The following is a 12,469-nucleotide window of genomic DNA, read 5'->3' on the forward strand; positions in this document are numbered from 1 at the left end:
CCCCCATCACTAACCCTGTCCCTGGTATAGTGTGACCACTCCCATCACTAACCCTGTCCCTGGTATAGAGTGACCCCATCAGTCACCCTGTCCCTGGTATAGTGTGACCCCATCACTAACCATGTACCTGGTATAGTGTGAGCCCATCACTAACCCTGTCCCTGGTACTGTGTGACCCGCATCACTAACCCGGTCCCTGGTATTGTGTGATCCCCAGCACTAACCCTGCCCCTGGTATAGGGTGACCCCATCACTAACCCTCTCCCTGGTTTAGTGTGACCCCATCACTATCCCTGTCCCTGGTACAGTGTGACCCCATCACTGACCCTGTCCCTGGTACAGTGTGACCCACATCACTAACCCTGTCCCTGGTATAGTGTGACCCCATCTCTATCCCTGTCCCTGGTTTAGTGTGACCCCATCACTAACCCTGTCCCTGGTATAGTGTGACCCCATCACTATACCTGCCCCTGCTATAGTATGACCCCATCACTAACCCTGTCCCTGGTATAGTGTGACCAGCCCCATCACTAACCCTGTCCCTGGTATAGTGTGACCCACATCACTAACCCTGTCCCTGGAACAGAGTGACCCCCATCACTAACTGTGTCCCTGGTATAGTGTGACCCCTTCACTAAGCTTATCCCTGGTATAGTGTGACCCCATCACTAACCATGTCCCTGGTATAGTGTGACCCCATCACTAACCATGTCCCTGGTATAGTGAGATCCCCATCACTAACCATATCCCTGGTATAGTGTGACCCCATCACAAACCCTGTCCCTGGTATACTTGACCACCCCCATCACTAACCCTGTCCCTGGTATAGTGTGACCCCCATCACTAACCGTGTCCCTGGTATAGTGTGACCCCTTCACTAACCATGTCCCTGGTATAGTGTGACCCCATCACAAACCCTGTCCCTGGTATAGTTGACCACCCCCATCACTAACCCTGTCCCTGGTATAGTGTGACCCCCATCACTAACCCTGTCCCTGGCATAGTGTGACCCCATCACTAACTATGCCTCTGGTATAGTGTGAAACCACCACTTAACATATCCCTGGTATAGTATGACCCAATCACTAACCATGTCCCTGGTATAGTGTGAGCCCATCACTAACCCTGTCCCTGGTACAGTGTGACCCGCATCACTAACCCTGTCCCTGGTATAGTGTGATCCCCAGCACTAACCCTGCCCCTGGTATAGTGTGACCCCATCACTAACCCTGTCCCTGGTTTAGTGTGACCCCATCACTATCCCTGTCCCTGGTACAGTGTGACCCCATCACTGACCCTGTCCCTGGTACAGTGTGACCCACATCACTAACCCTGTCCCTGTTATAGTTTGACCCCATCACTATCCCTGTCCCTGGTTTAGTGTGACCCCATCACTAACCCTGTCCCTGGTATAGTGTGACCCCATCACTATACCTGCCCCTGGTATAGTATGACCCCATCACTAACCCTGTCCCTGGTATAGTGTGACCAGCCTCATCACTAACCCTGTCCCTGGTATAGTGTGACCCACATCACTAACCCTGTCCCTGGTACAGAGTGACCCCCATCACTAACTGTTTCCCTGGTATAGTGTGACCCCTTCACTAACCTTGTCCCTGGAATAGTGTGACCCCATCACTAACCATGTCCCTGGTATAGTGTGACCCCATCACTAACCATGTCCCTGGTATAGTGAGATCCCCATCACTAACCATGTCCCTGGTATAGTGTGACCCCATCACAAACCCTGTCCCTGGTATAGTTGACCACCCCCATCACTAACCCTGTCCCTGGTATAGTGTGACCCCCATCACTAACCGTGTCCCTGGTATAGTGTGACCCCTTCACTAACCATGTCTCTGGTATAGTGTGACCCCATCACAAACCCTATCCCTGGTATAGTTGACCACCCCCATCACTAACCCTGTCCCTGGTATAGTGTGACCCCCATCACTAACCCTGTCCCTGGCATAGTGTGACCCCATCACTAACCATGTCCCTGGTATAGTGTGACCCGTTCACTAACCCTGTCCCTGGCATAGTGTGACCCCATCACTAACCATGTCCCTGGTATAGTGTGACCCAATCAATAACCATGTCCCTGGTATAGTGTGAGCCCCTCACTAACCCTGTCCCTGGTACAGTGTGACCCGCATCACTAACCCTGTCCCTGGTATAGTGTGACCCCATCACTAACCCTATCCCTGGTATAGTGTGACAACATCACTACCCCTGTCCCTGGTATAGTGTGACCACATCACTAACCCTGTCTCTGGTACAGAGTGACCCCCATCACTAACCATGTCCCTGGTATAGTGTGAAACCACCACTAACCCTATCCCTTGTATAGTGTGACCCAATCACTAACCATGTCCCTGGTATAGTGTGAGCCCATCACTATCCCTGTCCCTGGTATAGTGTGAGCCCATCACTAACCCTGTCCCTGGTACAGTGTGACCCGCATCACTAACCCGGTCCCTGGTATTGTGTCATCCCCAGCACTAACCCTGCCCCTGGTAGAGTGTGACCCCATCACTATCCCTGTCCCTGGTTTAGTGTGACCACATCACTAACCCTGTCCCTGGTATAGTGTGTCCCCATCACTATACCTGCCCCTGGTATAGTATGACCCGATCACTAACCCAGTCCCTGGTATAGTGTGACCAGCCCCATCACTAACCCTGTCCCTGGTATAGTGTGAAACCACCACTAAACCTATCCCTGGTATAGTTTGACCCAATCACTAACCCTGTCCCTGGTATAGTGTGACCCCCATCACTAACCCTGTCCCTGGTACAGAGTGACCCCCATCACTAACCGTGTCCCTGGTATAGTGTGACCCCTTCACTAACCATGAACCTGGTATAGTGTGAAACCACCACTAAACCTATCCCTGGTATAGTGTGACCCAATCACTAACCCTGTCCCTGGTATAGTGTGACCCCATCACTAACCATGTCCCTGGTATAGTGTGACCCCATCACTAACCCTGTCCCTGGTATAGTGTGACCCCATCACTAACCATGTCCCTGGTATAGTGTGAAACCACCACGAAACCTATCCCTGGTATAGTGTGACCCAATCACTAACCCTGTCCCTGGTATAGTGTGACCCAATCACTAACCATGTCCCTGGTATAGTGTGAAACCACCACTAAACATATCCCTGGTATAGTGTGACCCCATCACTAACCATGTCCCTGGTATAGTGTGAAACCACCACTAAACCTATCCCTGGTATAGTATGACCCAATCACTAACCATGTCCCTGGTATAGTGTGAGCCCATCACTAACCCTGTCCCTGGTATAGTGTGACCCGCATCACTAACCCTGTCCCTGGTATAGTGTGACCCCTTCACTAACCCTGTCCCTGGCATAGTGTGACCCCATCACTAACCATGTCGCTGGTATAGTGTGACCCAATCACTAACCATGTCCCTGGTATAGTGTGAGCCCATCACTAACCCTGTCCCTGGTACAGTGTGACCCACATCACTAACCCTGTCCCTGGTATAGTGTGACCCCATCACTAACCATGTCCCTGGTATAGTGTGACCCCATCACTAACCATGTCCCTGGTATAGTGTGATCCCCATCACTAACCATGTCCCTGGTATAGTGTGACCCCATCACTAACCCTGTCCCTGGTATAGTGTCACCCCATCACTAACCCTGTTCCTGGTATAGAGTGACCCCATCACTCACTCTGTCCCTGGAATAGTGTGACCCCCATCACTAACCCTGTCCCTGGTATAGTGTGACCACTCCCATCACTAACCCTGTCCCTGGTATAGAGTGACCCCATCACTCACCCTGTCCCTGGTATAGTGTGACCCCATCACTAACCATGTACCTGGTATAGTGTGACCCCCATCACTAACCCTGTCCCAGGTACAGTGTGACCGCCCCTCCCCCATCACTAACCCTGACCCTGGTATAGTGTGACCTCCGCCATCACTAACCCTGTCCCTGATATAGTGTAACCCCCATCAATAACCCTGCCCCTGGTATAGTGTGACCCCATCACTAACCCTGTCCCTGGTATAGTGTGACCCCATCAATAACCCTTTCCCTGTTATAGTATGACCCCCATCACTAACCCTGTCCCTGGTATAGTGTGACCACACCACTAACCCTGTCTCTGGTATAGTGTGACCACCCCCATCACTAACCCTGTCCCTGGTATAGTGTGACCCCACCATTAACCCTGTCGCTGGTACAGTGTGACCCGCATCACTAACCCGGTCCCTGGTATTGTGTGATCCCCAGCACTAACCCTGCCCCTGGTATAGTGTGACCCCATCACTAACCCTGTCCCTGGTTTAGTGTGACCCCATCACTATCCCTGTCCCTGGTACAGTGTGACCCCATCACTGACCCTGTCCCTGGTACAGTGTGACCCACATCACTAACCCTGTCCCTGGTATAGTGTGACCCCATCACTATCCCTGTCCCTGGTTTAGTGTGACCCCATCACTAACCCTGTCCCTGGTATAGTGTGACCCCATCACTATACCTGCCCCTGGTATAGTATGACCCCATCACTAACCCTGTCCCTGGTATAGTGTGACCAGCCCCATCACTAACCCTGTCCCTGGTATAGTGTGACCCACATCACTAACCCCGTCCCTGGTACAGAGTGACCCCCATCACTAACTGTGTCCCTGGTATAGTGTGACCCCTTCACTAACCTTGTCCCTGGTATAGTGTGACCCCATCACTAACCATGTCCCTGGTATAGTGTGACCCCATCACTAACCATGTCCCTGGTATAGTGAGATCCCCATCACTAACCATGTCCCTGGTATAGTGTGACCCCATCACAAACCCTGTCCCTGGTATACTTGACCACAACCATCACTAACCCTGTCCCTGGTATAGTGTGACCCCCATCACTAACCGTGTCCCTGGTATAGTGTGACCCCTTCACTAACCATGTCCCTGGTATAGTGTGACCCCATCACAAACCCTGTCCCTGGTATAGTTGACCACCCCCATCACTAACCCTGTCCCTGGTATAGTGTGACCCCCATCACTAACCCTGTCCCTGGCATAGTGTGACCCCATCACTAACCATGCCTCTGGTATAGTGTGAAACCACCACTAAACATATCCCTGGTATAGTATGACCCAATCACTAACCATGTCCCTGGTATAGTGTGAGCCCATCACTAACCCTGTCCCTGGTACAGTGTGACCCGCATCACTAACCCTGTCCCTGGTATAGTGTGATCCCCAGCACTAACCCTGCCCCTGGTATAGTGTGACCCCATCACTAACCCTGTCCCTGGTTTAGTGTGACCCCATCACTATCCCTGTCCCTGGTACAGTGTGACCCCATCACTGACCCTGTCCCTGGTACAGTGTGACCCACATCACTAACCCTGTCCCTGTTATAGTTTGACCCCATCACTATCCCTGTCCCTGGTTTAGTGTGACCCCATCACTAACCCTGTCCCTGGTATAGTGTGACCCCATCACCATACCTGCCCCTGGTATAGTATGACCCCATCACTAACCCTGTCCCTGGTATAGTGTGACCAGCCCCATCACTAACCCTGTCCCTGGTATAGTGTGACCCACATCACTAACCCTGTCCCTGGTACAGAGTGACCCCCATCACTAACTGTTTCCCTGGTATAGTGTGACCCCTTCACTAACCTTGTCCCTGGAATAGTGTGACCCCTTCACTAACCATGTCCCTGGTATAGTGTGACCCCATCACTAACCATGTCCCTGGTATAGTGAGATCCCCATCACTAACCATGTCCCTGGTATAGTGTGACCCCATCACAAACCCTGTCCCTGGTATAGTTGACCACCCCCATCACTAACCCTGTCCCTGGTATAGTGTGACCCCCATCACTAACCGTGTCCCTGGTATAGTGTGACCCCTTCACTAACCATGTCTCTGGTATAGTGTGACCCCATCACAAACCCTGTCCCTGGTATAGTTGACCACCCCCATCACTAACCCTGTCCCTGGTATAGTGTGACCCCCATCACTAACCCTGTCCCTGGCATAGTGTGACCCCATCACTAACCATGTCCCTGGTATAGTGTGAATCCACCACTAAACATATCCCTGGTATAGTGTGAAACCACCACTAACCCTATCCCTGGTATAGTATGACCCAATCACTAACCATGTCCCTGGTATAGTGTGAGCCCATCACTAACCCTGTCCCTGGTACAGTGTGACCCGCATCACTAAACCTGTCCCTGGTATAGTGTGACCCGTTCACTAACCCTGTCCCTGGCATAGTGTGACCCCATCACTAACCATGTCCCTGGTATAGTGTGACCCAATCACTAACCATGTCCCTGGTATAGTGTGAGCCCCTCACTAACCCTGTCCCTGGTATAGTGTGACCAGCCCCATCACTAACCCTGTCCCTGGTATAGTGTGACCCACATCACTAACCCTGTCCCTGGTACAGAGTGACCCCCATCACTAACTGTTTCCCTGGTATAGTGTGACCCCTTCACTAACCTTGTCCCTGGAATAGTGTGACCCCTTCACTAACCATGTCCCTGGTATAGTGTGACCCCATCACTAACCATGTCCCTGGTATAGTGAGATCCCCATCACTAACCATGTCCCTGGTATAGTGTGACCCCATCACAAACCCTGTCCCTGGTATAGTTGACCACCCCCATCACTAACCCTGTCCCTGGTATAGTGTGACCCCCATCACTAACCGTGTCCCTGGTATAGTGTGACCCCTTCACTAACCATGTCTCTGGTATAGTGTGACCCCATCACAAACCCTGTCCCTGGTATAGTTGACCACCCCCATCACTAACCCTGTCCCTGGTATAGTGTGACCCCCATCACTAACCCTGTCCCTGGCATAGTGTGACCCCATCACTAACCATGTCCCTGGTATAGTGTGAATCCACCACTAAACATATCCCTGGTATAGTGTGAAACCACCACTAACCCTATCCCTGGTATAGTATGACCCAATCACTAACCATGTCCCTGGTATAGTGTGAGCCCATCACTAACCCTGTCCCTGGTACAGTGTGACCCGCATCACTAACCCTGTCCCTGGTATAGTGTGACCACACCACTAACCCTGTCTCTGGTATAGTGTGACCACCCCCATCACTAACCCTGTCCCTGGTATAGTGTGACCCCACCATTAACCCTGTCCCTGGTACAGTGTGACCCGCATCACTAACCCGGTCCCTGGTATTGTGTGATCCCCAGCACTAACCCTGCCCCTGGTATAGTGTGACCCCATCACTAACCCTGTCCCTGGTTTAGTGTGACCCCATCACTATCCCTGTCCCTGGTACAGTGTGACCCCATCACTGACCCTGTCCCTGGTACAGTGTGACCCACATCACTAACCCTGTCCCTGGTATAGTGTGACCCCATCACTATCCCTGTCCCTGGTTTAGTGTGACCCCATCACTAACCCTGTCCCTGGTATAGTGTGACCCCATCACTATACCTGCCCCTGGTATAGTATGACCCCATCACTAACCGTGTCCCTGGTATAGTGTGACCAGCCCCATCACTAACCCTGTCCCTGGTATAGTGTGACCCACATCACTAACCCCGTCCCTGGTACAGAGTGACCCCCATCACTAACTGTGTCCCTGGTATAGTGTGACCCCTTCACTAACCTTGTCCCTGGTATAGTGTGACCCCATCACTAACCATGTCCCTGGTATAGTGTGACCCCATCACTAACCATGTCCCTGGTATAGTGAGATCCCCATCACTAACCATGTCCCTGGTATAGCGTGACCCCATCACAAACCCTGTCCCTGGTATACTTGACCACCCCCATCACTAACCCTGTCCCTGGTATAGTGTGACCCCCATCACTAACTGTGTCCCTGGTATAGTGTGACCCCTTCACTAACCATGTCCCTGGTATAGTGTGACCCCATCACAAACCCTGTCCCTGGTATAGTTGACCACCCCCATCACTAACCCTGTCCCTGGTATAGTGTGACCCCCATCACTAACCCTGACCCTGGCATAGTGTGACCCCATCACTAACCATGCCTCTGGTATAGTGTGAAACCACCACTAAACATATCCCTGGTATAGTATGACCCAATCACTAACCATGTCCCTGGTATAGTGTGAGCCCATCACTAACCCTGTCCCTGGTACAGTGTGACCCGCATCACTAACCCTGTCCCTGGTATAGTGTGATCCCCAGCACTAACCCTGCCCCTGGTATAGTGTGACCCCATCACTAACCCTGTCCCTGGTTTAGTGTGACCCCATCACTATCCCTGTCCCTGGTACAGTGTGACCCCATCACTGACCCTGTCCCTGGTACAGTGTGACCCACATCACTAACCCTGTCCCTGTTATAGTTTGACCCCATCACTATCCCTGTCCCTGGTTTAGTGTGACCCCATCACTAACCCTGTCCCTGGTATAGTGTGACCCCATCACCATACCTGCCCCTGGTATAGTATGACCCCATCACTAACCCTGTCCCTGGTATAGTGTGACCAGCCCCATCACTAACCCTGTCCCTGGTATAGTGTGACCCACATCACTAACCCTGTCCCTGGTACAGAGTGACCCCCATCACTAACTGTTTCCCTGGTATAGTGTGACCCCTTCACTAACCTTGTCCCTGGAATAGTGTGACCCCTTCACTAACCATGTCCCTGGTATAGTGTGACCCCATCACTAACCATGTCCCTGGTATAGTGAGATCCCCATCACTAACCATGTCCCTGGTATAGTGTGACCCCATCACAAACCCTGTCCCTGGTATAGTTGACCACCCCCATCACTAACCCTGTCCCTGGTATAGTGTGACCCCCATCACTAACCGTGTCCCTGGTATAGTGTGACCCCTTCACTAACCATGTCTCTGGTATAGTGTGACCCCATCACAAACCCTGTCCCTGGTATAGTTGACCACCCCCATCACTAACCCTGTCCCTGGTATAGTGTGACCCCCATCACTAACCCTGTCCCTGGCATAGTGTGACCCCATCACTAACCATGTCCCTGGTATAGTGTGAATCCACCACTAAACATATCCCTGGTATAGTGTGAAACCACCACTAACCCTATCCCTGGTATAGTATGACCCAATCACTAACCATGTCCCTGGTATAGTGTGAGCCCATCACTAACCCTGTCCCTGGTACAGTGTGACCCGCATCACTAAACCTGTCCCTGGTATAGTGTGACCCGTTCACTAACCCTGTCCCTGGCATAGTGTGACCCCATCACTAACCATGTCCCTGGTATAGTGTGACCCAATCACTAACCATTTCCCTGGTATAGTGTGAGCCCCTCACTAACCCTGTCCCTGGTACAGTGTGACCCGCATCACTAACCCTGTCCCTGGTATAGTATGACCCCATCACTAACCCTATCCCTGGTATAGTGTGACCCCATCACTAACCCTGTCCCTGGTATATTGTGACCACATCACTAACCCTGTCTCTGGTACAGAGTGACCCCCATCACTAACCATGTCCCTGGCATAGTGTGAAACCACCACTAACCCTATCCCTTGTATAGTGTGACCCAATCACTAACCATGTCCCTGGTATAGTGTGAGCCCATCACTATCCCTGTCCCTGGTATAGTGTGAGCCCATCACTAACCCTGTCCCTGGTACAGTGTGACCCGCATCACTAACCCGGTCCCTGGTATTGTGTCATCCCCAGCACTAACCCTGCCCCTGGTAGAGTGTGACCCCATAACTATCCCTGTCCCTGGTTTAGTGTGACCACATCACTAACCCTGTCCCTGGTATAGTGTGTCCCCATCACTATACCTGCCCCTGGTATAGTATGACCCGATCACTAACGCAGTCCCTGGTATAGTGTGACCAGCCCCATCACTAACCCTGTCCCTGGTATAGTGTGACCCCATCACTATACCTGCCCCTGGTATAGTGTGACCCCATCAATAACCCTGTCCCTGGCATAGTGTGACCCCATCACTAACCCTGTCCCTGTTATAGTGTGACCCCATCACTAACCCTGTCCCTGGTATAGTGTGACCAGCCCCATCACTAACCCTGTCCCTGGTATAGTGTGACCCCCATCACTAACTGTGTCCCTGGTATAGTGTGACCACTTCACTAACCCTGTCCCTGGTATAGTGTGACCCCCATCACTAACCGTGTCCCTGGTATAGTGTGACCCTTTCACTAACCCTGCCCCTGGTATAGTGTGACCCCATCACTAACCCTGTCCCTGGTTTAGTGTGACCCCATCACTATCCCTGTCCCTGGTACAGTGTGACCCCATCACTGACCCTGTCCCTGGTACAGTGTGACCCACATCACTAACCCTGTCCCTGTTATAGTTTGACCCCATCACTATCCCTGTCCCTGGTTTAGTGTGACCCCATCACTAACCCTGTCCCTGGTATAGTGTGACCCCATCACCATACCTGCCCCTGGTATAGTATGACCCCATCACTAACCCTGTCCCTGGTATAGTGTGACCAGCCCCATCACTAACCCTGTCCCTGGTATAGTGTGACCCACATCACTAACCCTGTCGCTGGTACAGAGTGACCCCCATCACTAACTGTTTCCCTGGTATAGTGTGACCCCTTCACTAACCTTGTCCCTGGAATAGTGTGACCCCTTCACTAACCATGTCCCTGGTATAGTGTGACCCCATCACTAACCATGTCCCTGGTATAGTGAGATCCCCATCACTAACCATGTCCCTGGTATAGTGTGACCCCATCACAAACCCTGTCCCTGGTATAGTTGACCACCCCCATCACTAACCCTGTCCCTGGTATAGTGTGACCCCCATCACTAACTGTTTCCCTGGTATAGTGTGACCCCTTCACTAACCTTGTCCCTGGAATAGTGTGACCCCTTCACTAACCATGTCCCTGGTATAGTGTGACCCCATCACTAACCATGTCCCTGGTATAGTGAGATCCCCATCACTAACCATGTCCCTGGTATAGTGTGACCCCATCACAAACCCTGTCCCTGGTATAGTTGACCACCCCCATCACTAACCCTGTCCCTGGTATAGTGTGACCCCCATCACTAACTGTTTCCCTGGTATAGTGTGACCCCTTCACTAACCTTGTCCCTGGAATAGTGTGACCCCTTCACTAACCATGTCCCTGGTATAGTGTGACCCCATCACTAACCATGTCCCTGGTATAGTGAGATCCCCATCACTAACTGTTTCCCTGGTATAGTGTGACCCCTTCACTAACCTTGTCCCTGGAATAGTGTGACCCCTTCACTAACCATGTCCCTGGTATAGTGTGACCCCATCACTGACCCTGTCCCTGGTACAGTGTGACCCACATCACTAACCCTGTCCCTGTTATAGTTTGACCCCATCACTATCCCTGTCCCTGGTTTAGTGTGACCCCATCACTAACCCTGTCCCTGGTATAGTGTGACCCCATCACCATACCTGCCCCTGGTATAGTATGACCCCATCACTAACCCTGTCCCTGGTATAGTGTGACCAGCCCCATCACTAACTGTTTCCCTGGTATAGTGTGACCCCTTCACTAACCTTGTCCCTGGAATAGTGTGACCCCTTCACTAACCATGTCCCTGGTATAGTGTGACCCCATCACTAACCATGTCCCTGGTATAGTGAGATCCCCATCACTAACCATGTCCCTGGTATAGTGTGACCCCATCACAAACCCTGTCCCTGGTATAGTTGACCACCCCCATCACTAACCCTGTCCCTGGTATAGTGTGACCCCCATCACTAACCGTGTCCCTGGTATAGTGTGACCCCTTCACTAACCATGTCTCTGGTATAGTGTGACCCCATCACAAACCCTGTCCCTGGTATAGTTGACCACCCCCATCACTAACCCTGTCCCTGGTATAGTGTGACCCCCATCACTAACCCTGTCCCTGGCATAGTGTGACCCCATCACTAACCATGTCCCTGGTATAGTGTGAATCCACCACTAAACATATCCCTGGTATAGTGTGAAACCACCACTAACCCTATCCCTGGTATAGTATGACCCAATCACTAACCATGTCCCTGGTATAGTGTGAGCCCATCACTAACCCTGTCCCTGGTACAGAGTGACCCGCATCACTAAACCTGTCCCTGGTATAGTGTGACCCGTTCACTAACCCTGTCCCTGGCATAGTGTGACCCCATCACTAACCATGTCCCTGGTATAGTGTGACCCAATCACTAACCATGTCCCTGGTATAGTGTGAGCCCCTCACTAACCCTGTCCCTGGTACAGTGTGACCCGCATCACTAACCCTGTCCCTGGTATAGTGTGACCCCATCACTAACCCTATCCCTGGTATAGTGTGACCCCATCACTAACCCTGTCCCTGGTATATTGTGACCACATCACTAACCCTGTCTCTGGTACAGAGTGACCCCCATCACTAACCATGTCCCTGGCATAGTGTGAAACCACCACTAACCCTATCCCTTGTATAGTGTGACCCAATCACTAACCATGTCCCTGGTATAGTGTGAGCCCATC

Source organism: Hypanus sabinus, chromosome 15 (assembly GCF_030144855.1).
Source record: "Hypanus sabinus isolate sHypSab1 chromosome 15, sHypSab1.hap1, whole genome shotgun sequence".
NCBI lineage: Eukaryota > Metazoa > Chordata > Chondrichthyes > Myliobatiformes > Dasyatidae > Hypanus > Hypanus sabinus.